The sequence below is a fragment of the Oryctolagus cuniculus genome, chromosome 7 (assembly GCF_051225735.1).
Source record: "Oryctolagus cuniculus isolate XC-2025 breed Fujian yellow rabbit chromosome 7, ASM5122573v1, whole genome shotgun sequence".
Lineage (NCBI taxonomy): Eukaryota > Metazoa > Chordata > Mammalia > Lagomorpha > Leporidae > Oryctolagus > Oryctolagus cuniculus.
The window spans coordinates 4,257,187-4,281,955 of NC_142873.1; the positions used below are offsets into that span (position 1 = coordinate 4,257,187).

At 40.8% G+C, this 24,769-nt stretch overlaps 1 protein-coding gene across 8 annotated transcripts in view; it reads left to right on the top strand.

Annotated features, from left to right (window-relative positions):
- The window catches only part of RABGAP1L (RAB GTPase activating protein 1 like), a 788,382-nt gene that overhangs the window by 376,665 nt on the left and 386,948 nt on the right, over positions 1-24,769 (top strand). The gene's annotated exons all lie outside the window — the stretch shown is intronic.

Here is a 24,769-nt window from a genome sequence, read left to right on the forward strand (position 1 = left end):
CCAAGCATTTGAGCCATTATCTGCTGCCTCCCGGGACGTGTTAGCAGAAAGCTGGGTGGGAAGCTGGGTAGCTGGGACTTGGACTGGCACTCTGAGGAGGGAGGTGGGTGCACCCATTGGCAATCCCAACTGGAGACTTAACCCGCTGCGCCGTAATACTTGCCGCTAGGCATCTGATTTAAAATATGTTTTATTTTTAAGAACATAATGAATTGATGACTAAAATGCCCTATTAAAGCATTTGAGTGGTCCAAGTAATCTGAAACAAGTCAGCACATTATGGTAGTGGCTACAAAATTCATATTGCACAGAAAATAAGCAATTGCATATTGTAAGCTGAGGAAACTAGTTTGAGGTGTTTTTTTTTTTTTGTAGTAATGAAAGAAAAAACATTTCGATTGGATGTATTGACACAATAGGTTATTCAGTTAAATTTTACCTTATGCCAAAACATTTGTTCACTTTAGTCCCAGAACTTTAGATCAAATCTCTCATATGAATTTATTGGTTTTATTTAGATGAAATTTTCGGTTGATTTAAATGTTTTACTTTTCTATGGCTCATACTTAGAAGGAGCTTTTAGAAAACTACATTTGGAAAGGGACAGCTACCATCTAAATTTAGAAATTATATTCTTGCTTTGTGAATTTTATATTCATTTTTGAAATATAGCAAAAAAGCAATAAAGACTTCTGATTAGACAGCAAATTCATAACACAGATAGCTCAGATTATTGCAAATGCTCTTTGAAAGGAAAAGTAAAAAGATTGTTAAGTTAAAAAAAAAAACTCAACAAGAGCAAAGAAAATGGAGAGATGATAGCTATAAAATTTGGAAGTTGGTAGGCAGATGGATAGGTGCTAACTTAGACCTGAGAAAGTTCAATTAAAAGTTTGCCTTGAAGAAAACTGACAAAGCCCTGTTTAATATACCATTATGCCATAATGCACAGAAATTGGAAACACTGGGGTCTTCTGAAAGTAGGAGTTAACATAGGATTACAACCAGGAATTAATTAATTTTAAAAGATTCATTTATTATTTGAAAGGCAGAGTTACAGAGAGGCAGAGGCAGAGAGAGAGAGAGAGGTCTTCCATCTGTTGGTTGACTCCCCAGATGGCTGCAACAGCTAGAGCTGCGCTGATCCAAAGCCAGGAGCTTCTTCCGAGTCTCCCTCATGGGTGCAAGGGCCCAAGGACTTGGGCCATCTTCTGCTCTCCCAGGCCATAGCAGAGAGCTGGATTGGAAGTGGAGCAGCTGGGACTTGAACTTGTGCCCATATGGGATGCTGGCACTGCAGGCAGCGGCTTTACCCGCTACACCACAGTGCCAGTCCCCAGCATTGATGTTAAAACCTATGTAAGAAGCACTTGGTTCCCACCATCCTGCTTTCCCTGTAGCTGTGTTTGGTAGTAGACTAGAAGACTAAATGCATATACACATATGTTTGCTATAAAGGGTGAAACAAGGGTGCCAGGACTGTGGACTCTGAAAACAGTAGAAGTCAGAAGAGCAGGTGGATACTTGATCACACTAGAGAAAGTGAGTGAAATTTTGTATATTAATTGTTGAGACTTGCAGTCTTCACTTAGCCCTCAACATATTGATAATCAGGTATATATCATTGAGGCAGGAAATTGAAATTAATAATTTTAAAAAGTCCAGGAAAGACTTAGAGATTTCAGAAGGATATGGGGACATTTTTTACAGCAAGTGAAACTGATAGAATATTCAGAGTATTTCAGTTTATTGAGAAAAGATTTACAAAACTGGGAGAGTTTTGGGCACATAGAAAACGAAGCACACCAAGAAGGAAGAAAGCTGTGAACTATGGGTTTGGAGGAAGCTACGTGGGCAAGGAAAAAGGAAGATAATAGTATATTTCATGGTTCAGCTTTGGATAGTGTATATAGCTGCATAACTCCAACCATGGAGTGTCCCATCCAGATGAGGTGTTGCATGCATGCAGCAGAATATAATAAGGCAGTAAAAAGGATTATATCACAAATATCCCCTTAACATGGATACCAAAAGCAAAATGTAGGGTGAGAAAGGCAAATTGTGGAATACATGCCACTCAATAGCATTTGTGTCAAATGTTGTTTTTCTAAAATCTCATTAAAACTATAGATAATATGTAGTGTTGTGAATATCCATAAATCCACACCTGAGCTTAACAAGTAAACATTACAAGTACAATGCAATCTCCTTATGTATTATTTTTTTCCTATGTGTTCTTACTCTTTGCCTGAAGGTAACCACTATTTTGAAGTCCTTTTTTATCATTCTGATCTAAATAATATATTTGTGTCCCTAACCAATGTTTAGCAAATTGGATTTTTTAAATAAATGTATTTTTATAGAAAAGTATATTTTATTGTGAAATTTACTTTTTGATACTTATTGTTTCAAGTTAACATCATATTAGTACAAAGAGAATGGATTCAGTAGTAATTCATAGATGCAATTCTTTATTTTTTCTCATCTTTATTTTTTGGCAGTTATTGACAAACTATAATTGTACTTATTTATGGAGTACAAAGACCAAATTACATACCCGTGAGCTCATTTCAGAAGAGCTTTGCAGACCCCTTCCCTAGCCTACGTGGCCTGTTGGAAACCTCCCCTGTGCGTCACTGATTTTGTGCTGTTGCCTTCTTACTGAAGTTACCTCTCCTTTCTCTGTGAAAATATTGCTTCTGTTTTAAAAACCACTTCAGATGCCTCACCTCCAAATGAATATGATTTTCTATGCCTTTTGAATTCCACTGAACTTGGTTTGTGAACATGAATTCTTTACAATAAACGAGTGGGGTTAGGCAAGAAGTGAGTGCTGCAGCTAATATTTACCAAGTGCTTCTGGCAGGCGGTTTACTAGAATCTTCTCATGTGCTTTCCTTTGTCTAGTTGTACCCGATACATATTTAAGTGTTTTTTTTTAATAAGTCAATAGCATTTTTTAAAAGCGAAGTGAGTGCTAGAATGAACACATTAATTCATTAGCTGATGAAAGTGTACATATCCCATATTTATTTCTCTCAAATTTATTTTTTGTATTTTCTTGTCAATTTGCATTTTTGTCAGTATGGATTTTTTTTTTAGGAAATTTATTTCCGAAACATAGAACTGATGAATTTCCTGTTTTTATATGCCATAAACTTGTTCCTACAGCTTCTTTTTTCCTGCAAAAAGAACTCCTTGCTGCATTTAAACGAATGCAAAGCAGCAAGTTGAGGATTTTTATTTACATTTTACCCAGAGCAAATATAATACTGAAATATTTACACTTTAGTGAACTGGGGGCTTTAACAGAGGTTTCAGGTAAGCAGAGTGCTGGGTGGAATGTAGGAGTGACTATCATGTTTGGCATTAACCACTGGGTTGATGGACTCACTTGTCAATCAAGTACTGAGACAATGCCAAGAATATAATCCAGTTTAAAACATTTGCCTGACTTGCTTGTAATTGTTGTAGTAGGATTTTATAATAAACACATTAGCAAATTTAACTAAATTCATAGCTAAAAATAAGAGATCAAAGAAAAGATTCTTGCATAACAATTTTAATGCTAAAGCTTTGATAATTTAGAAAGCTAAAGACAGCCCGATTTTATCTCTTAGAAATAGAATTATTAGATCACTAGGGCAGCAGAAAATTTTGCTCAGCAGAACAGGATGATTTTGGTTATTGCATTCATCATTATCCCTAATTTGTAATCATGATGATTTAATCCGTGTAACTTCTCTTCAGAGTTCTGTGAACCTGCTTGTTATTCTCTGTATGACCTCAGCTCAATGAAAGTGTCTAAGTAGAAAAACCAATTTCATTGAGAATGCTACATTCATGTCCACTGTTTATTGCAAGAATGTACTTAGATAATGTCAGTATTTCTTATAAGAGTGATATAAGGTAATTTACATACATTGCCTCTAGTTCTTCTGATAGCCTTGTTTTAAAAAAATTCCAGTAGTATGGGAAAAACTAGGCTCAGAGAGAAGCTATGTGGCCTGCTCAGGTTCACACACTAATGATACGATTGGAAATGAAATCTGCTAAACTAAGTATGCAAGGTATTTGGCATCTGTAGTTTGTAAAAACTGGGAAACTCTATTAGCTGGCTTGGAGTTGGGCTCCTGTAGTTTCAAGTTCCCATACCGTTGTCATTTGCTCAGAAGGAGCTAGGTGCTACAAGTGACAAACACTAAGCATCAAAAATAGATAAAATAGAAAATTTTTTAAATTGAATTTCAGTTAAGAAATACTTTTTAGTAGACTTATATCCCAAATATTGTGTGGAACTTATATCTACTAAAATTATTCATTGTGTATGCGGAATTCAAATTTATATGTATATTCTGTATTTCGATTTGCTGAATCTGCCAACTCTAATCCAAATGACTGCCTCAAGTGACCTTTGGGAAAGTTCAAAGGGGGTCCAGCAGCATCAGAAAACACTGTTAGTGCTTCAACATTGAACAAGTATGTCCCTGTCTGCATTTTTTGATCCATAATATTGTTTTTCCTCCATCTGCTCTTTATTAAGTAAAATTCTTTATATGTATGTGTGTGTATATTCTTTTAAAATAACATACATATGAATAAATTCTTTATATGTAACATATAAGCACTTCTTAATATATGGAGATATATATGAATAAAAAAGGAATACATGTATATATAATGTATATATATTATACATACATATATGTGCTTTAAAAAAAAACACTAGTCCACCTGGAATTGTTACAAAAGGATTCTAGGAATCAGCATTATGACACAGCAGCTCAAATCATTGCTTGGGATGTCTGCATCCCATGTTGGAATGCTGGTTTGAGTCCCAGCACCTCCGTCTGATCCAGCTTCTAGACCTACTAATGTGTCTGGGAGACAGCAGATGATGGCTCAAGTGTTTGTGCTCCTGCCATCATGTGGGAGACTCCAGTGTCGTTTATGGCCCGGACCCAGCCACTCACCCTCCCCGCTCCGTCCCCCCTCTGCCTTTCAAGTAAATGCAAATAAATAAAATTAAAGACAGGATTCCATTCCTTACTGGATTTTACTGAGGGTAGAAAAGGTTTTATTAGCCGGTGCCTGTGGCGCCGGCAGACCGGGTTCTAGTCCCGGTCAGGGCGCCGGATTCTGTCCCAGTTGCTCCTCTTCCAGGCCAGCTCTCTGCTGTGGCCCAGGAGTGCAGTGGAGGATGGCCCAAGTGCTTGGGCCCTGCACCCCATGGGAGACCAGGAGAAGCACCTGGCTCCGGGCTTCGGATCAGTGCGGTGCAGCAGCCGCGGCGGCCATTGGAGGGTGAACCAACGGTAAAGGAAGACCTTTCTGTCCGTCTCTCTCTCTCACTGTCCACTCTGCCTGTTGAAAGAAAGAAAGAAAGAAAGGGAAGGGAAGGGAAGGGGGAGGGAAGGGGGAGGGAAGAAGGAGGGAAGAGGGAGGGAAGAGGGAGGGAAAAGAAAAGAAAAGGAAAGGTTTTATTCCTTTCTGGCTTGGGCTTTCTGTAAGCCATCTATTTGTGTAAACCATCATTTCCATATGCATCCCCACTCCCCATCCAACTTGTCTTTATTACAGCCCAGTTGTTTCTCTAACCTTGGGGGTTAAAAAATCTGCCACGGTGTTCTAATTCCTGAATTTTCTGCCATGATTGTTTTTAATGGTTTGGTATCACATATCAGAAACAAACGAGAATGAATTGATTATTTAAATATTTCATTGCAAACTTTGCTGCATTCATGGAGTCATTTGGGGATGAGAGAAAAATAATTGGCCACTGATTGGTTTAAGTAGGAAATCGAAAGATTACCTTATGATCCTATGAGTCTCAATAAAAAATAAAAGCAAATGGCTTCAAGCCAAAAACTGATAATACACAAAAATTCATTATCTCTGTAACTCCATTTTTAAGTGATTTTTAAATTCTATTTATTTATTTGAGAAATAGAGTTACAGACAGAGGGGGAGATAGAGCCAAAGGTCTTCTATCCACTGGTTCACTCTGCGAATGGCTGCAACGGCCAGAGCTGAGCTGATCTGAAGCCAGGAGCCAGAAGCTTCTTTCTAGGTCTTTCACGTGGGTGCAGGGCCTAAGGACTTGGGCCATCTTCTGCTTTCCCAGGTCACAGCAGAGAGCTGCGTCAGAAGAGGAGCAGCTGGGATATGAACCAGCGCCCATATGCCACAGTGCCAGCCCCTCTCCATAACTTATCAAATTATGTTTGGGACTTGTGACCAGAATGCAGCAAGAGTGCAGAATGTTGTTACCATAAAGAAACAGGGGACAGGCATTTGATGCAGCAGTTTAGGTGATGCTTGGGATGCCCAAGGCGCCTTGGTTGGAATCCTGGTTCCTCTGATTCCAGCTTCCTGCTGCAGTGCACCCTGGGAAGCAGCATTTGTTGCATTTGGGTCCCTGCTACCAACATGGGAGACCTGATTAAGTTCTAGGGTCCTGGTTTTGGCCTGGCCCAGCCATAGTTGTGGAATTTTGGGGAGTGAACCACCAGATAGAATATGGTGTAGCAGGTGTAAGCCGCTGTCCGCTATACCAGCATCCTGTATTGGAGGGCCAGTTTGAGTTCTGGCCCGTCTGTTGCTGATCCAACTTCCTGCTAATGCTCCTGGGGAAACCAATGGACGATTTCCCAAGTACTTGGGTCCCTGCCACCCATGTAAGAGACTAGGATGAGTACTTGGCTTCTGGCTTCAGCCTGGCCCACATGTGGCTGTTGTGGCCATTTGGGGTGTGAGGAAGCGGATGGAGAAATCTATCTCTGTCTCTCTCCCTCTCTCTCTCTCTCCCCCCCTCTCCCCCGACCTTTGTTGCTCTGCCTTTCAAATAAATAAATCTTTTTTTTTTTTTTTTAAGTCTCTGTAGGCCGGCGCCGCGGCTCACTGAGCTAATCCTCCGCCTAGCGGCGCCGGCACACTGGGTTCTAGTCCCGGTTGGGGCACCGGATTCTGTCCCGGTTGCCCCTCTTCCAGGCCAGCTCTCTGCTGTGGCCAGGGAGTGCAGTGGAGGATGGCCCAAGTGCTTGGGCCCTGCACCCCATGGGAGACCAGGAAAAGCACCTGGCTCCTGGCTCCTGCCATCGGATCAGCGCGGTGCGCCGGCCGCGGCGGCCATTGGAGGGTGAACCAACGGCAAAGGAAGACCTTTCTCTCTGTCTCTCTCTCTCACTGTCCACTCCTCTGCCTGTCAAAAAAAAAAAAAAAAAAAAAAAAGTCTCTGTATCTCTCTCTGTGCTTTTCCAATAAATAAAAATAGGCACAAAATTTTTAAAGATAACTATCTATTAATATCATTTAAAGGGGGAAATCAAAATGCTTATACTACATTTGTGATAATGTGGAGACAGATGAAGCATGCGTCCAAAATTAGTCATTTTAAGCAGAATAATAATTATTAGCTTTTTTTTTGTACTCATATTTTACACTTGTTTGAAAAGAGCTTTTTATTTGTAGTGTATTTTTTAATGTGTGTGATTTTTTTTTCTAAAAAGCTTTTATTTTCTTTTCACTTGAATGTAAGCCTTGCTTGATTGGGCTTCAGTGATGATGAAATTGTTTAAAATGTGACAAGAAATGGATGTGCACAAGCACAAAGAAATGCGTCTCATTCTCTTTCCCTCCCTCTCTTCCTCTCCCCCTTCCTTCCCTCTTTCCTTCCTCCCTTCCTTTCTTATTTTTTGAGATAATATTTTAAATTTAGATTATAGTCAAAGACTTAATGCTCTACTAAATAAAGATTCCAACAAGTAGAAAGACCATAGTTCAGCAGGAATATAGAACAGGAGAATAAACAATCATCAAGTGAGAAGATGTCATTTCACTAATATTCAGTAAATTTTAAAATAATCACAGATCTTTAAAATTGTAGTAGTATATCATTCCTAAGCATTGGTTTGGCAAAGATATAAAACAAAGTTTGGCAAAACTAAATTTGTAACAATATTGATGAACACAGGCATTTCTTTATCTTTTTTGATTGTTGATATTTTCTCTTTTTAAAATATTAGCTGCCATATAGAAGTCAGAAAATGTTGTATTTTTTCTTTTGTTTCTGGCTTATTTTACTCAACATGATGTCCTCCAGTTGCATCCATTTTGATGCAAAATTGCAGAATTTCATTCTTTTTATAGCTAAATATATACCATTGTGTCTATATACGTGTGTGTGTGCGTGTGTGTGTGTCTGTCACAAAAATTGTTTATTCATTTACCTGATGATGGACAACTTTTGATTCCATGTTTTGGCTGTTGTGAACAGTGCTCCTGTGAACTTGGTGGTGCAGGTATCTGATAAAATGTGTTCCTGTCTTTTGTGTATAAACCTCATAGTGGGGTTACTGGGTCGTATGGCAGGTCTGTTTCTAGTATTGTGTGAGATTTTCATGCTGTCTCCCACAATGGCGTCACTAATCACTTTCTCACCCACAGTGTGTAAGTGTCGCCTTTCTCCACATTCGTGCTGGCGTTTGTTACTCTGTCTTCTGAATGATGGCTGTCTGACAGGGGTGTAGTGACTTCTCATTGTGGTTTTGATTTGCGTCGGCCTAATGGCTAGTGATGTTGAGCATGCGGGTTTTTCCTTATGTTTGTTGCCTGTTATGTGTTTCTTCTGTTGGGAATTGTCTGTTGACGTCCTTTGCCCATTTCTTACCTGGATTGGTTGGGTTGTTGTTTAGTTTTTGAGTTGCAGATATGTGCTGGATATTAATCCTTTGTTTGGTTGATAGCTTGTGAACATTTTTTCCCATTCTGTTGGTGTCTCTTTATTGTTTGTTTTCTTCACTGTGCAGAAGTGTCTGAGTTTGATATGATCTCCTTTGTCTAGTTTGGCTTTTGTTGCCTGTGCTTTGGGGGTCTTATCCAAGAAGTCATCACCTACACCAGTGTTTTGAAGTGTTTCCCCTAAATTTTCTTCTCGCAACTACTTAGTCTCAGGTCTTAAATTTACGTCTCTGATCCGTGTTGAGTTGGTTTTTGTGTATGATGAGAGAGAGGATTCTAATTTCGCTCCTTTAAATGTACACATCCAGCTTTCCCAGCACCATTTGTTGAGAGATCTTTTCTCCAGTTATGGTCTGAGCAGTTTTGTGAAAGATCAGTTGGCTGTGTGCAGTGATTAATTTCTGGACTCCATTCCGTTCTGTGTGTTGGCTTTTATGCAGTACCATGCTGTGTTAAATACTGTACCTTTGTTTCATGTTTTGAAGTCAGGTATCGTGATGCTTCCAGCTTGGTTTCTTTTGTTCATGATTGCTTTGGCCATTCTGGGTCTTTTCTGATTTCGTATGAATTTTAGGATTTTTTTCTAATTCTCTGTGAAATATTTTTGGTTTTGATAGGGATTACATTGAATCTGTAGATTGCTTTAGGAATTAGAGACATTTTAATAATATTGATTCTTTCAATTTTGAGCAAGGAGTATCTTCTCTTTTGTATGTATCCTTGATGATTCCTTTCATCAATGTTTTAAAATTTTCATTGTAGAGATCTTTCACTTGGTTAAATTTATTCCTAAATATTTTATTTTTAGGGTAGCTATTGTGAATGAGATTTCTTGCTTTTTTAGTTAGCTCATCATTAGCATATAAAATGACTTTTTTGTAATTTTATTTTATGACCTGCAGATTTGCTGAATTAGTTCATCAGTCACAACAGTTTTTTTATGGAGCTTGTAAGTTTTTCTGTATACAACATCATGTCATCTGCAAACATGGATATTTTGACTTCATCCATTATTTCTTTCTCCTCCCTAATTTCTTCACCCTTTCTCCTTTCTGAAATTCATGTTTTCATAGTTTAGGGTAAATAATTAGTTTTCAGTTCCTACAACACTAAGTATTAATTTCAAATGGGAGAAATTCATTGTGCTTATGGAAAATTCTCAGAGAGTAGGTTCTCATCTTGGGAATTGCTTCTGAATTTTTCATTGAAATAGAAAACCTAGAAATTTCTGTATGCGTTTTATAGAAAATGGAGCATATTTGAAAAACAGTCTGGAAGTATATAATTTCTTAAGAATCAAAAATGTTTGATCTTGACGTCTTGTGGTGCTGTGTGCACATGGTAGGTATAGTGAATACTTACTACGTGAATGTGATAGCATCATGGAAATAAAATTCATAAACAGTAACATAATTTAGATTTGTGTTCGTGTAGCCATGCCTGTCCTTATTTTACCTCAGGTTTTGAAACATACATTTTTTTCCTCTTTGCAGATATTCTTTCATCAGTGTTTTAATTATTTATGTGAGCTCACTCAGATAATTTATTCAAATGAATACTTCCAGTGACAGGGGTAAAAACTCAATGGAAATTTAATGTATGGCTTTTGTGTGTGTGTGTGTGTGTGTGTGTGTGTTTATATCATGTTGCTTAAAGGAGCAATTTGAGAATGAAAAACTCCAAAGCAATAATTTTAATTGTGTGTGTGTATAAAATAAACATGTTCTTTCCTATGGGTAGTTTTCTTTTTTCATTTGAAAAATTAGTTTTCATAAAATCAAGCAGTAACAGGGCTAACAACTGTGACTGTTAGGTCATGTGACAGTCGCTTTTAGATAATAGCCTAGGTCATTGATTAAAATTTTTCTTTTGGAAAATGTTGTATATCATGTTAAAGTAAAAGATTTAGTAATCACCTTAAGCTAATTTCATAAGGCTTAAAAGAAATATCATTTCTTTTCACTGGAAGGCAGATTATCTGTATTATCTAAAATGGTTTTCTCCTTGACCGTTTAAGTAGTTTATTGTTTCTCTTTAATCGAGAAGGGGCATATTTAGGTATTGGATGTTTGGTTTACATTTAAAATCAATTTTCTTTGCTAACACAGAGGCAGGTCTAAAATCAAGGGAATTTTTATATTACCTGAAGCTGGTTCTTTGACTAAAGGGCCAATGATTTCACTTACTGGTTTCTTGGAAATAGTGAGTTGCCTTCCTTCTTCCCATTTCCAAACCATAAAGTTAATTTCATAAAGGTCTTTCCTGATGAGCTTTCGTGTTTTGCCAGTTTTTCTGTGACTTAGATGAAATTTCAATTAAAAATAGGCCATACGCTGACATGTGGGTGACTGACAGTGCGTTTTCTGTTTGAACTAAGTGCAGAGCAGCTTACTGAGAGTGTGTGAAGCATGGAGCTGCATCAGTCCTGATGGGCACCCTCGGCAGAGCTGGGATGCCCAGGAAGGAACACGCTGTCTCTCCAGAGGTCAGACCTCCCTGAGGAAGCAGTGCAGCCGGTAGACCCGAGCTCACTGTAGGACAGTGCTTCCCGTTTCTATTTGTGGGCGAAAGATCTTGGAAACCCCGTCTGTCTCTGCTTGCGCAGCTGTGTACAGCCAGTTCTCAGAGAGGTGTTCAGCTAGTGCTGCATGCCATCCTTCAGTCCTGCACCTCCTGCTTGTGAAAGCACATTTAGAATTGGCCTCTCTTTATGGAATTTTCCTAATACGATTCTGTCATTTCTATGTTCTATTTCTCAGTGTAAGTTTGGAACAAAGTACATCTTAGTATAGAGCAAGTAGTTCTCCTAGTTTGTTATAAATGCATCCTTGGACATTAAACTTTACTGTAGGACAGGGAGGCAGAAGACAGCATTTTAACTGCCCTATGTTTTAAGAAAAGGTTTCCGTTTGCAGAATGCTAGCAACTAAAATGGAGAGAGGATAATCAGAGGAGGAAAGATGGCAGCTTTTTTTTTTTTTTTTTTTTTTTTTTTTGACAGGCAGAGTGGACAGTGAGAGAGACAGAGAGAAAGGTCTTCCTTTGCCATTGGTTCACCCCCCAATGGCCGCTGCGGCCAGCGCACCACGCCAATCCAAAGGCAGGAGCCAAGTGCTTCTCCTGGTCTCCCATGGGGTGCAGGGCCCAAGCACCTGGGCCATCCTCCACTGCCCTCCCGGGCCACAGCAGAGAGCTGGCCTGGAAGAGGAGCAACCGGGACAGAATCCGGCGCCCCAACTGGGACTAGAACCTGGTGTGCCGGCGCCGCAGGCGGAGGAGTAGCCTAGTGAGCCGCGGCGCCTGCCAAGATGATGGCTTTTATCTGGGGATTTTATTAGGAGACAGCTAATGAAAATCATTTGGAGAATGAGAACTCAGATATTGGAAAAAACATGCATGTGTTGAGTTTATTTTTCACATTTCCAGAAACTGCATATGTGAAATGGAAGTTTCATTCTCCTGCTGGCGTCGTGTTCGTTATTCAGAATGATAATTTGCAGAGCCAGAGTCGTAGAGCCACAGATCTCACGTAGGAAATAGAAATCTCTGTTTATTTTTCCTGACTCTCGGGAAAGACTTGTGACTCTTTATGGGAAAGTCAGGGTACCATTTTCTCTAATCAGTTGTATATATTTTGTATATTCTTTGCTGTGCTTGTAACCTGTATTGTAATTTCACCTAGCAAATGACTGGGAACATTTTTCTCCATGCTACTAAAGTTCTTGATAAAATAATGTCTGCATAAATTTTACTGCAAGGCTACTGTGTATTTGAGCATTTCTTGTTTCCAGGAATTCCTGATGGGATTTTTAATATTCCACCACAAAATCTACAAATTATTCTTTTTTACCTTTAAAGTACTTTATACTGAGTTTTTACAAAGACACACAAAGAAAATGTCATTGTTTATGTTTTCTCAGAGACCAAGATGGTGGAACAGGGAGGGAGCTGACTGCTGAAGTCCAGGGGAAGGTAGTAAAAAAAAATACGTGGAGCGAGTGCAATCTCAGGGAAGGATTAGGGAGAACATGGCAGAGAAAACTCCGTGCATATTAGAGGGGCACTGTGGGCCTGCGTGAAGGGTGTGCACGGGCTCGTCTGAGCGCCTCAGCACCAGCGCCGGAGAGGGAGGTGAGAGCAGACTGCAGAGCCCAAGCCACTGCGATAAAGCTGTGGGAAGAGCCTGGCGTGAGTCTGGCTTCGGGCCCTGTGGTGATGTTTTACACATTGTCACATAAATAATAAAATTATATTCACACGCAGGTAAAACGACATTATTTCTTGACTCAGTCCAGAGCAAGTCTCATTCCCACAGCAAGGGTTTGCCCTTGGTGCTCCTCCATTGCTGTACACGGGGCAGCTCTGCCGGTCTCTGGGCACATGCGCGGTGCACATCAGTGCATACGTGCGCCCCGATCCGGTCCTGTTTAGAGAGGCAGTACGATACCAGAGGGACTCCAGGACACGACTGCTCAGTGTCGTTTTGAAATGTTCACGCCTGGGGCTGTAGTCTGGCCACCGCACATCTCACCATGGCTCTGAGAACATTCTCGCTTTTGATCGGATTAATTCCTTGACGAAGTAGTGAGATCTTCAAGTGGAATGGGCAAACTAGTTCCTGTCCTTGGTAGTGAAGTTTTGATGCCATTTCATCTGTTTGCTCCATAATCATTTATCTCTTGGACATTTACTAGATTACATTTACTAGATAACAAAACTGTGCGAAGTACTAGGAATACGACTGTAACCCAAGACCGTCCCTGAGATGGTCCGAGTTGAGGTGAGTTGTACACAAGCAGGCTCTTAGGATACAAGTTGCTAAGTGCTGAGTCAGTGCTGCGCCACGTCCTGTGAGTCTGTGGTTGGGAATGTTGCCCGTCTTCTCGGAAGGAAGAGGAAGGGTAGTTAGGATTGCCTTATCCCAAACACCCATCCCCGCCCTCCCTCCTTTTTCATTTTATCTGAATATTTTAGACCTTCCCACTTACCTCACTGTAACCTTTTGCAGTGCTTCTCAAGCAGTTGCTCCCACCTTAGAGCTCCGAGCAGCCAGCACAGGAGAAGGAGGAGTTACTGAGAAGGGACAGAGAGAGTGGTGTTGCCTCATGGTACAACCCTAATACTCTGCCATCGGCTGAGTTTCTCATACTATCTTCTACTTGTTTATAGTTTCAATGTGGAAAAGCACGGTTCTCATACATGTGTCAGGACCCTTTAAAGAATGCAACGTTTGTAATTCTTTTCAACTCCATACATCTTTGAATAAAATCAGGTTTTATGGGACTGGCATTGTGTGTGGCACCACAGGTTAAGCTGCCACTTTCAACAGGCATCCCATGTTCAAGAACTGTTTTGAGTCCTGGCTACAGAACTTACAATATGGTTTCCTGCTAATGCACCTGGGAAGACGGCAAATTCTGGCTTTTGGCTCCTGTCTTTGGCCTGGCCCTGCTCTGGCTGTGGCAGGAATTTGGAGAATGAACCAGTAGATAGAAGTTTCCCCCCCTCCTCCTTCCTTCCTCTCTGTGTCCTCTCCCTCTCTCCTTCTCTCCCTCTGCCTGTCTTTCAAATAAATAGATCTTTTCTAAAAAAACTGACTTTCAAGGAAGATTTTCCTTGAGTTCCCAGTGATCCTGTCTGTCATTTAACTGTCACTCTCTACCTTAGTCAGTATTCTAAAGATGTTGTTAGAGCAGTCTCCGTGGGGCTCACCTTCTGTTCTGTAGTTCCTTTGTTTTCCAAATACAGTTCTAAACTCCCTGTTCACTGAGGACCTGCTCCCTGCCGGCTGCCTCAGTCCTGCCTTTTCAAGTGCAGCCCTCATTGCCTTCCCCAGGTGATGCGATGAGCTCTGTGCTATTCTTAGCAAAACCATTTCTTGCTTATGTGGTGCCTCCATTTGAAATTCACATGGCTGTACCTGTGCTTGAGAGCACTTGAGCTAGTCCTGTGCTGCGTCCTGGTGTTTTGGTCAACAGAGGAGCACAGATACAGCAGACATGACAGCAGGCTGGAGCGTTTGCTGTGCTGTAGCCATCTTAGTTATGTAAGTCCACTCTACCATCTTCACCCAATGACAAAATCAGCTAAGGGCACGTTGCTCAGAGCATGTCTCCATTGTTAGTCCATGTGCAGCTGTATTCCTAAGGTGAGGCTCTCTACTATTTTTCAACCTGAGAGTTATTATGCTCCTTTGGTTTCTTGGTATATTTCTTCCAGCTTTTATTTACCTCATCTTTCCCTGTGTTTTCTCATACATCTGTCTTTTTTTTCTGCCAGATGATAAACGACTTAACAATGATTGTTTATATTTTTCTAAGCCTAATATTGTCTGTCCCCTGAATTGAACTTAGCCTTTGAAGTACAGCCTTATAGACATGTCACTTATCTAGGGACATTTATATCCTATTCCCAGTGCTACCATCTACTCTTTGAATTGCATCTTGGCATTTAATTTTTCTTAGTGAAATGACTTAGTTTTTTTTTTATCCATAAAGTGAATGTAATGACATTTCACTCTGTATTATAAAGTTGTTATTGTTTTTTTAATCAAAGAACTACTTGTAACTTCCTGGGAAGAAAATTATCAAATTTATAGGAAGCATAGTGTTTTGCTTCTGAAATATAAATGTTTGGAACACAATTAGAGATCATTTATTTAAATACAAAATAATCTGGGACTGTTACCGCCAGTAATACATGTGTGTGTGGTATGTGTGTGTATGTGTGTGTGTTTATAAACTCATTTTGCAGTGTGTGTGTATATGTGTGTCTGTGTTTATAACCTCATTTTGTAATGTGATACTAGGCCATGGTAAATTTGCCTAATATATTTTTAGGAGGTTAAAATTATAATGGCAAAACACAGTTTTTGAAAGAGTGGTCTCTGAAGATAGATTGCCTATATTCAATTTTATGGTTTTTTTTTTTTTTTTGTATAACCTTGGGCAAGTTATTTAACTCTTCAATATCTTGATATCCTCATTTATAAATCAGAATACTAATGAGGGTGGATATTTGGCCAAGTGTTTTAAACACGGTTAAGATGCCCATGTCCCATATTGGATTTCCTAATTCAATACCATGTTCTTGCTAATGCAGTCCCCTGGAGATAGGGGTGATGGCTCACATAATTGGGTTCTTGCCATCCATGGAGGAGCCCTGGATTCAGGCCCATCTCCTGGCTTCAGTCCTTGTCTCTGGGCACTTGAGAAATGAACTGGCAGGAAAATGCTTGCTCTCTCTCTCTCCCTTTGCTTCTCTCTGTCTCTCTCTCTGCCTCTTAAATACATAAATAAAACTTTTTATAAAAAGTTAGAGGGGCCGGCACTGTGGCGCAGTGGGTTAATGCCCTGGCCTGAAGCACTGGCATCCCATATGGGCGCCGGTTCAAGTCCTGGCTGCTCCTCTTCCGATTCAGCTCTCTGCTATGTCCTGGGAAAGCAGTAGAAGATGGCCCAAGTCCTTGGGCCCCTGCACCCACGTGGGAGACCCGGAAGAAGCCCCTGGCTTGAGACTGGCATAGTTCCAGCCGTTGTGGCCAGTTGGGGAATGAACCATCGGATGGAAGACCTCTCCCTCCCCCTCTCTCTCTCTCTGCCTCTCCTCTCTCTGTGTAACTCTGACTTTCAAATAAATAAATAAATAAATCTTTTAAAAAAAAGTTAGAATAATAGCAACTCTATTCCAAGAGCTTTAGAACAGATTAATTAAAATTGACATACAGTAAATAAATACATGATATCATAACTTTTTCCCAGTGAATTCATGCATAATTGGGCTTTGTTGGACATTAACCTTTGTTGCTGAGAACGTGTCAGGAGATAAATCTGGGTTTTAATTCTCACTTTTCCTGTTGCTGCATGTATAATTTTGTGGTGCTGTATCTAATTACTTCTAAACCTCCTTTGGGTTTTTTGAGGGTGGAATGACATCGTACATGTCTAATGCTTAACATCTTGCTTGGAGTATGACAATATTTAATAAAAATTAGTGATTATTAAATTGTACTGCTTAGTGATTTGTTTTTCATAAATTACATCTGTCTCTTCACACAGGCTGCTTCAATTCTTTGTGGTACTTATTTTAGCATTAAAATAGAAAGTTTTTAAGAGGAATTCTATCATAAAGACAAAAAATTATGAAGAATGGACCTATGTGTATATTTAAAGAAAATAGAGCTTTTTTCGTGGCTGTCCTGAAAATGTTTTTAAACAATCAGATTGCCTATTCCACTGGCTATTCCAGAAGTTGGCAAAAGTCCTTCAAGTTGTACTGAGCTGCTTCAGGAGACATTCCTGAGAAACTGTACGCCTGTGCATTCATGTACTTCCAAGGTGTCCAGAGTAAGGAGTATACTGTAGCTCACTGGGTGAGGAGACAGAGTAGACTGTCTGGTTACATTGATTCTACCTCAAAGTACTTAACATACAGGTCGACACTATATATATATCTTACCTATCAAGCATAATTGTGTTGAGATAGGGACTCACTTTATTTATTTATTTATTCATTTATTTATTTATTTGACAGGTAGAATTAGAGAGAGAGAGAGAGGTCTTCCTTCCATTGGTTCACCCCCAATGGCTGCTGTGGCCGGCGCACCATGCTGATCCGAAGGCAGGAGCCAGGTACTTCTCCTGGTCTCCCATGCGGGTGCAGGGCCCAAGCACTTGGGCCATCCTCCACTGCACTCCCGGGCCACAGCAGAGAGCTGGCCTGGAAGAGGAGCAACCCGGACTAGAACCCGGCGCCTATATGGGATGCTGACGCCGCAGGTGGAGGATTAGCCAAGTGAGCCACAGCGCTGCGCCTGAGATTTGCACTCACATTTAAAATGTATACAAACACACACACACACACACACACACATACACAGTAGACTGCTTCTCTTGAATATGGCTATCTGAAGCCAAAATTCTAGTATAAAAGTTCTTTTGCTGATGACATGATTCAGATATTACTCAATTATCTAAATTGATCAGATCCTTGCTTCCTTGTAGTGTGCTCTATGTGATAAAGGGAATAGGAGCTTTTTTTCAGAATCAGAGAGAAAGGTCTTTCATCCGCTGGTTCACTCCCCAATTGGCTGCAACTACCAGAGCTATGCCAATCCGGAGCCAGGAGCCAGGAGCTTCTTCCGGGTCTCCCATGCGGGTTCAGGGGCACAAGGACTTGGGCCATCTTCTACTGCTTTCCCAGGCCACAGCAGAGAGCTGGATCGGAAGTGGAGCAGCCGGGACTAGAACCAGTGCCCATATGGGATGAAGCACTGCAAGCGCTGGCTTTAGCCACTACACCACAGCGCCGGCCCCCATAGAAGGCTCTTTTAAAGATGACTCTTTCAGTCATGGTGAGGTGGGGAGTCAGAAATACTAGAATCGCTTTACAAAAATAGAGGAAAAGAATTAGAGAGCCAAATTGCTTATTGATGTATTTTTCTTAAATGGCATTCTTTGGAGTAAGATGAAGAAGTCAAATTATGACAACATCAGCGGAGATTTCCTTAAGTTCACTTTGTAAACTTGAGACTAGAGGTGATGGTGTTTAACTAGACAGACCTGGAGTCAGATCTTGAGTGTAGATCTCGCTCGTGGTGATGCTGCTTTATGTGTAAAATTGGGGTAATGACAGTAGCCTGCTCCTGCTGGCACTCACCAAGAAGCTCTTGGTGAATGTTAGTGTTGATTATTCTCAAGATGGTTGAGACATGAGAAAAGCAAGTTTTTCTTATACTGTAGATCTGGACTTGGTTTAAAAGAACATAAATTGAGAATAACCCTTAGCTCCTTTAGAGTTTGGATATGCAGAACTAGTCTTATTTTGTTGACTGACCTTAGAGATATCAATGTGTAATCTGCTGCATTATATTTGGAAAGATCGTTGGGTAAGATTGAATTTTTTCACATTGAGGCAGACTATTTACCTAGTCAAAGAAGATTTTTTTCCTCTGTATTTCTTTTTTTAAATTTTATTAATATAAAGAGAACAGATTTCATGTATTTCATAGATACAGTGCTAAGAAGAACTTTTCTCCCCCTTCCTTTCTTTTTATTCCTTTAATTTTTGCAATAACATACTTTTTTAAAGATTTATTTTATTCATTTGAAAGGCAGAGTTACAGCGAGAGGAAGAGACAAAGAGAAAGATCTTTATTCACTGATTCACACCCCAAATGGCCACAATGACTAGTGCTGGGCCAGGCTGAAGTCAGGAACCAGGAACTTCATCTTGGTCTCAAGCACTTGGGCCATTCTTTGCTGTTTTCCCAGCTGCATTAGCAGGGACTGGATTGGAAGTTGGACAGTTGGGAGTTGTACCAGCACCCATGTGGGACACCAACATTGTAGGCAGTGGCTTTATCTGCTATGCCACGATACTGCCCCCAATAATATACTTTCAATTTACTTTATAATCACAGGCTTAATGCCACCAACCATGATGTACAACAGGTAAAAAAGCAGAGAGAGTAGAAAGACCAAGGTTCTACAGATGTACAGATAAGGGTTATAAACAATTATCAGGTCATAAGGTACCAGTTTAATTCTTCTACATGGTGGGATTTTTTTTTTTGTATTATATATTAACTAGCATCAGAGAAAACATGATATTTGTCTTTTTGAGACTGGCTGATTTCAGTAAGCATAATCGTGTCCAGTTACATCCATTTTATTGTAAAAGACAGTATTTCATTCTTTTTTATGGCTGAGTAGTATTCGATTGTGAATCTATACCATGTCTTCTTTATTCTGTCATCACTTGTTGCAAATCTGGGTTGATTCCCTATCTTAGCTATAGTGAATTGAGTTGCTATAAACATGGGAGTACAAATAACTCTGTCATGCTCATTTCATTTCGTTTGGGTAAATTCCCAGCAGTGGAATTGCTGGGTCATATGGCAGATCTGTTTTTAGATTTCTGAGGTATTCCATAATGGCTGTACTGGTTACATTCCCACCTATAGTGTACCTTTTTGCCACATCCTCACTAGCATTTATTTTTGATTTTTGGATGATATATTGTTGGGGTTCTATGAAGGTCTCTGTGTTATCCTCTCTTCAACTATAATTTACATCAGGTTAGATGTTCTAATTTCTTTTATTTATAGATTTATTAGAGCTTTCCCTTCTACTGGCTCATTCCCAAAATGTCCACAGTGGCCTGCACTGGGCCAGGCCTCGCCAGGAGCCAGGAACTCAATTCAGGTCCTCCTTGTAGGTAGGTGGGACCCAGTCACTTCAGACCTCACCCACTTGTTGCATTCCAGGCTCAATATTAGCAGGAAAGTGGAATTAAGATTCTAGGCACTCTGATATTCTGGTGTCCCGCTTGGTGTTGTAACTGCTGGGCCAAATGCTTCCCCCAAATGTCCTAATTTTTTTTTTCAGATTTATTTATGTATTTAAAAGGCAGAATTACAGAGAGAGAGATTTTCTATCCTCCAGTTTATACCTCAGATGGATGCAACAGCCAGGACTGGGTCAGACTGAAGCCAGGAGCCAGGGGTTTATTTCGGTCTCCCATGAGGGTGCCAGGGTCCAAGCAGGGAGCTGGGTCAGCAATGGAGCAGCTGGGACTTGTGCTGCTGCCACATGGGACGCTGGCGCTGAATGCAGTCACTTAACGCACTGGGCCAGGGTGCTGACCTCAAGTGTGCTAATTTCTTACACTTTTTGTTCTGGTTGCTTTCATGAACCTTAACTGTACAAACTGCCATAAAATCTATTAGGAGGTTTAATGCCTTTTAAATTTGTCAGTGCTCCTGGCAGCTTGGCATGACTCTTTGCTCTCTGTGCAAGAGGCTTTTAGTTTAGAAACAACTTTCATGGCTCCGTTCCAAGGCTAAGGTTGGCATATCTTCATTTTAGAACCTGATGAACAACTAGGTTCTAAAGTGAACATATCTTTTCTGATCACGTCTGCTAGTTCTGTGTGCTTCCTGTGCTTGGACATCCCTTTCTTTCTCCAAACTGAGGATGTTTTCTGTAATTATTTCACTATATAGGCCTTCCAGTCCATTCTCTCTCTCCACACCTTCAAGAACTCCTGATACCTGTGTGTTGGATTGTTTGATATAATCCCATAAATATCCAACACTGATTGTGAGTTTTTATTTTGTTCTTGTATTTTTTGGTGACTGTAGGATTTCCAAAGATTTGTCTTCTAATTCAGATTGTCTTTCTTCTGCCTCTCAAAGTCTGCTATCAAGATTTTCTGTCGCAATTTTATTTGATCTATTGAATTCTTCATTTCTAATATTTCATTTTGATTTCTCTTTCAAATCTTATTTTCATGGAAAACATTTTTATTCATGTCAAATAAGGTTTTCTTTAGTTCGTGGATTTGCTTCTGATTGGTTTTGAGTGATCCTGGGATTAACTTTTTGAATGCGTTTCCAGCATTTCCTCAACCCCTCGTCTTCACATTCTAGTGCTGAAATGTTGCTGTGTTCCTTTGGAGCAGTCATGGTGTCTTCCTTATTCTTGTTTCTTGAATTTCTGTGTTTGTTTTCAGCCATTTGTGGTGTTGATTTTTGTTATTTTTTCCTCTGATGGCTTTATCTTTGAGCTGTGCCTCTGTGGCTAATATCTGTGCTTTAGTGAGTACCTGGAGTTGTGTGGTTGGTGTGTCCAGAGAGCTCTGGTCAGTGTTTTAGTGTGGAGCGAGTGTCCAGGGTAACACCAAGTTGGAGTGGTGGCTCTCTTCTTGCTAGCAGAAGCGGGAGGGAGGGTCATGTCTGTTGGTGTTTCCCTCTTCTTCAGGCTGAGCAATGCCTGGGTGTTAGTCCCCACTGTGTCAAAACTCATGTGCACAAATGATCTGCATAGCCCTCCCTTTGAGCTCGTTCCAGCTGCTCTGGCAACCAGGGAGTTCTGAGAGTGAGGCTCTGCACCCAGAGCTCGGCCCGGACCCCAGCCGCACCCTGCCCGTCTCAAGTAGTCACAGTGCTTTCCCATCTCAGCACCCAAGGTTCCCGCAGTCAGAGTGGAAGAGAGTCCACTCTGCCCCCCAGCCTGCCCTGTCCACCGAGAGACGGAAGTCCCCAGAGCAGCAGTGTGTTCTGCCCAGGCTGATCTAGTCCGATCCCTCCTCTAGACTCAGAGTCCGTGGGGAACATAGATTTTTCCTCCTGGACCATAAGCGTGCACAGTACCCGCCAGCCGCAGCCCTACTCCTTTCACAGTTGTGCTGGGCAGGTGCAAGAGTCCCTGGGGCAGGCAGCACTTCCTTCGGTGGGATGGTTCCCCTCCCTCCCCATTACTGGGTGGGCGCAGTGCTGCCCTGATGACAGCGTGGGGACAGGCCTACCAGTTGTCTGGAACCGCTGTGGTTCCTCTGCCCACAGAGCCCTGTGGCTGCTTTGTGTGCGCAGAAGAGCCGGAGCACCTGTTTGTTATGTTTCTGTCTTAAAGGGTGCATGCCTTCTCACAGCCTTCTGCAGGGCGTTGGTGTGGAGGGGGAAGTGGAGAGACTCACTCCCCCCCCCACACTCTGGGGGAGCAGTCGCCCAGCTCCCCTGAGGGTTCGGGCCAGTCTCAAACACTATGCAGTCTACTAGGCTCTCCTTCCAGCTGTGCCAGTAACGGCCGAGCTGGTGCAGTGGGATCCCACCCGGCCAGCCAGTGCGGGCTGCTTGGTGCTGCGCATGGTCTTCCCCTCGGGGGGGGGGGGGGGCAGACTTTCCGCTGCTTCCGCAAGACCGCCCACTGCAGGTTTCCCTGAGAGTGCACCTTCTCTACCTTCTTTTGCTGCTAAGTGGGCATCTCACATTGGAATGCCTGGCTTTGAGTCACAACTCTGCCTCCTAAATCTGACTTCCCGCTATTGCAGACCTAGAAGACAGCGGTGGTGGGTCAGGTATTTAGACTCCTACCACCCACAGGGGAGACGTGGATTGAGTTTTCATCTTGTGTCTTTGGCCCTGGCCTCGCCCTGGTCCATTGTGGACATTTGGGGAGTGACCCAGCAGATGAAAACTCGCTCTGTATCTGTATCTGTCTCTGTCTCTCTCTGCCTCTCACATAAATTTAAAAACTGTTAATGGAAATATAGAATGAAAAGATAAGTTAATTTAGTGTAATTTTAAAATTCGTAGATAATTTTGTCTTAATACGCACTTTCCATGAATTTATTGAAGAATTCTTTTATCTGTGTATTTCTATTTCTTCATATTGAAAATTTTAGAAAGTAAAACTCAATAAAATTGTCTTGGCTTATGAAGGGTTGGGGAAGGTGGTTGTTGTAGGTACTTAAAAGATAGAAAAGCATTAACGGGGGATATTGGATTTTAAATATTGAGATGCACTCCTATTACCTAGAATTCTGGTGAATAGAAAAGCCCATACAAAGTTGGTTGCCCTTCCAGGCTAAAGTTGAGAAGTATGCAGACAGAAAGTGAAAGCCTTAGACTTTTAGTAATAGCTCTTGAGATCTCAAGAAATGGAAAAAGCCTAAGAAGTAAAACTATTGAAAAGCCAAGCCACTTGTTCCTGAATCCTTAAACTAAGAGTAATTTCAGAAGCTTAGGGTTTCTCCTATAAATAGTATAGCAGGATTAGCTTCATCTTTAAAGAGGAGTTGAGCACTATACAGTCTGAAATCATTGAGATTAAAGCCAGCTGAAGCCCTAGCACTATTTAAGTTTTTAATCCCTTCCTTCAAATTCATCCCTGATTTTATGGACATTGCTTATAATGATAATTGGGGAATTTTATTTTTATGTTTTTCCTAGGTGACTATTATACTTAAACTGATCTTCTTAAATCCATACCTCTCCAACACTCCCCCATTTCTGAAGTATTAAACTAATCATATTTTCCTCCTGTTTCAAAAACTATCTATGGTTCTTATTGTGTAAAGTCTAATGTCTTTATTGAGACAAATACGTTCCCTCACAATTAGAGTTGCCAGTCATCCTGCATTTGATGATTTTGTTCTTTGTCATCTAGTAACTTTGTTAGGTTGCATTGAATATCTAGAGTTGGAGTGGGAATTTAGGGTTAAGATGACTACATTTCTTATCAGAGTATATGTGTTCAATACCCATCTCTCTGGGTCCTGACTCCAGTTCACTGCTAATGCAGAGATGCTAGAAGGAACATAAGTAATTGGGCTCCTGCCATTCATAGGAGATCTGGATTGAGTTCCTGGCTCTTGGCTTCAGTCTGGCCCAGCCCTGGCTGTTCTGGCCATCTGGGGAGTTAACCAGTAGATGGAGGATGGATGGATGGATGAATTCATTCATTCATTCTCTCTCTCTCATCTGTCTATCTCTCCCTTTCCCTTTCTAACTCTAACTTTGAAAGAAGGAAGGAAGGAAGGAACTGGTATCCTAGGAATTCAGCCATGTCAATGTTGTCCTTTTTACATAATTAACTGAAAAAAAAAGAGTGCCCTGTAAATATTTAAGATTAGAAAACAAAAAGAAATCAGAAGAAGCCAGATTGCATTTTTAATGTGAATCATAATGATTTTCCATCATCACTGTTGAAATTGCCCTTTTTCATGAGTGGAATGAGCAGGAACATGGGTATAGTGTGGAGGAACTCTTTGGTGAAGCTCTCCCAGGTATTTTTCTGCTGAAGCTTGGCTAACTTTCTTAAATTACTGTCCTAAGAAGCAGATGTTATGGGTGTTTAATCCTCTGCAAAGTCAATGAACACAATCCCATAAAGCTGTTGTTATGGTCTGCACTGTGACTGGGCCACTTCTACCTCTTCACAGCCATTTCTTTCCTTGTGTTTTGTCTTTAGGATCATACTGGTAAAAACATGTTTCATTTCCTTTTCCAGTTTCCTTAAAGAAATGTGTTATAATCTTGTTCTTATTTGTTTAAAATTTTTGTGCTCTTGTCTGTAGTTGATCTTTGCACAACAGTTTGGCATTCATTGAGCAGAAGTTCACTCAGTTTTAAATTTTCAATCAGGATTGTGCAGATGGAGGTGTCTCTGATGTTGGTTATCATTTCTGCGGTTAATTATCGGTCCTGTCCAATTAGTGCACAAATAAGATGAATTTTTCCTTGCCAGTT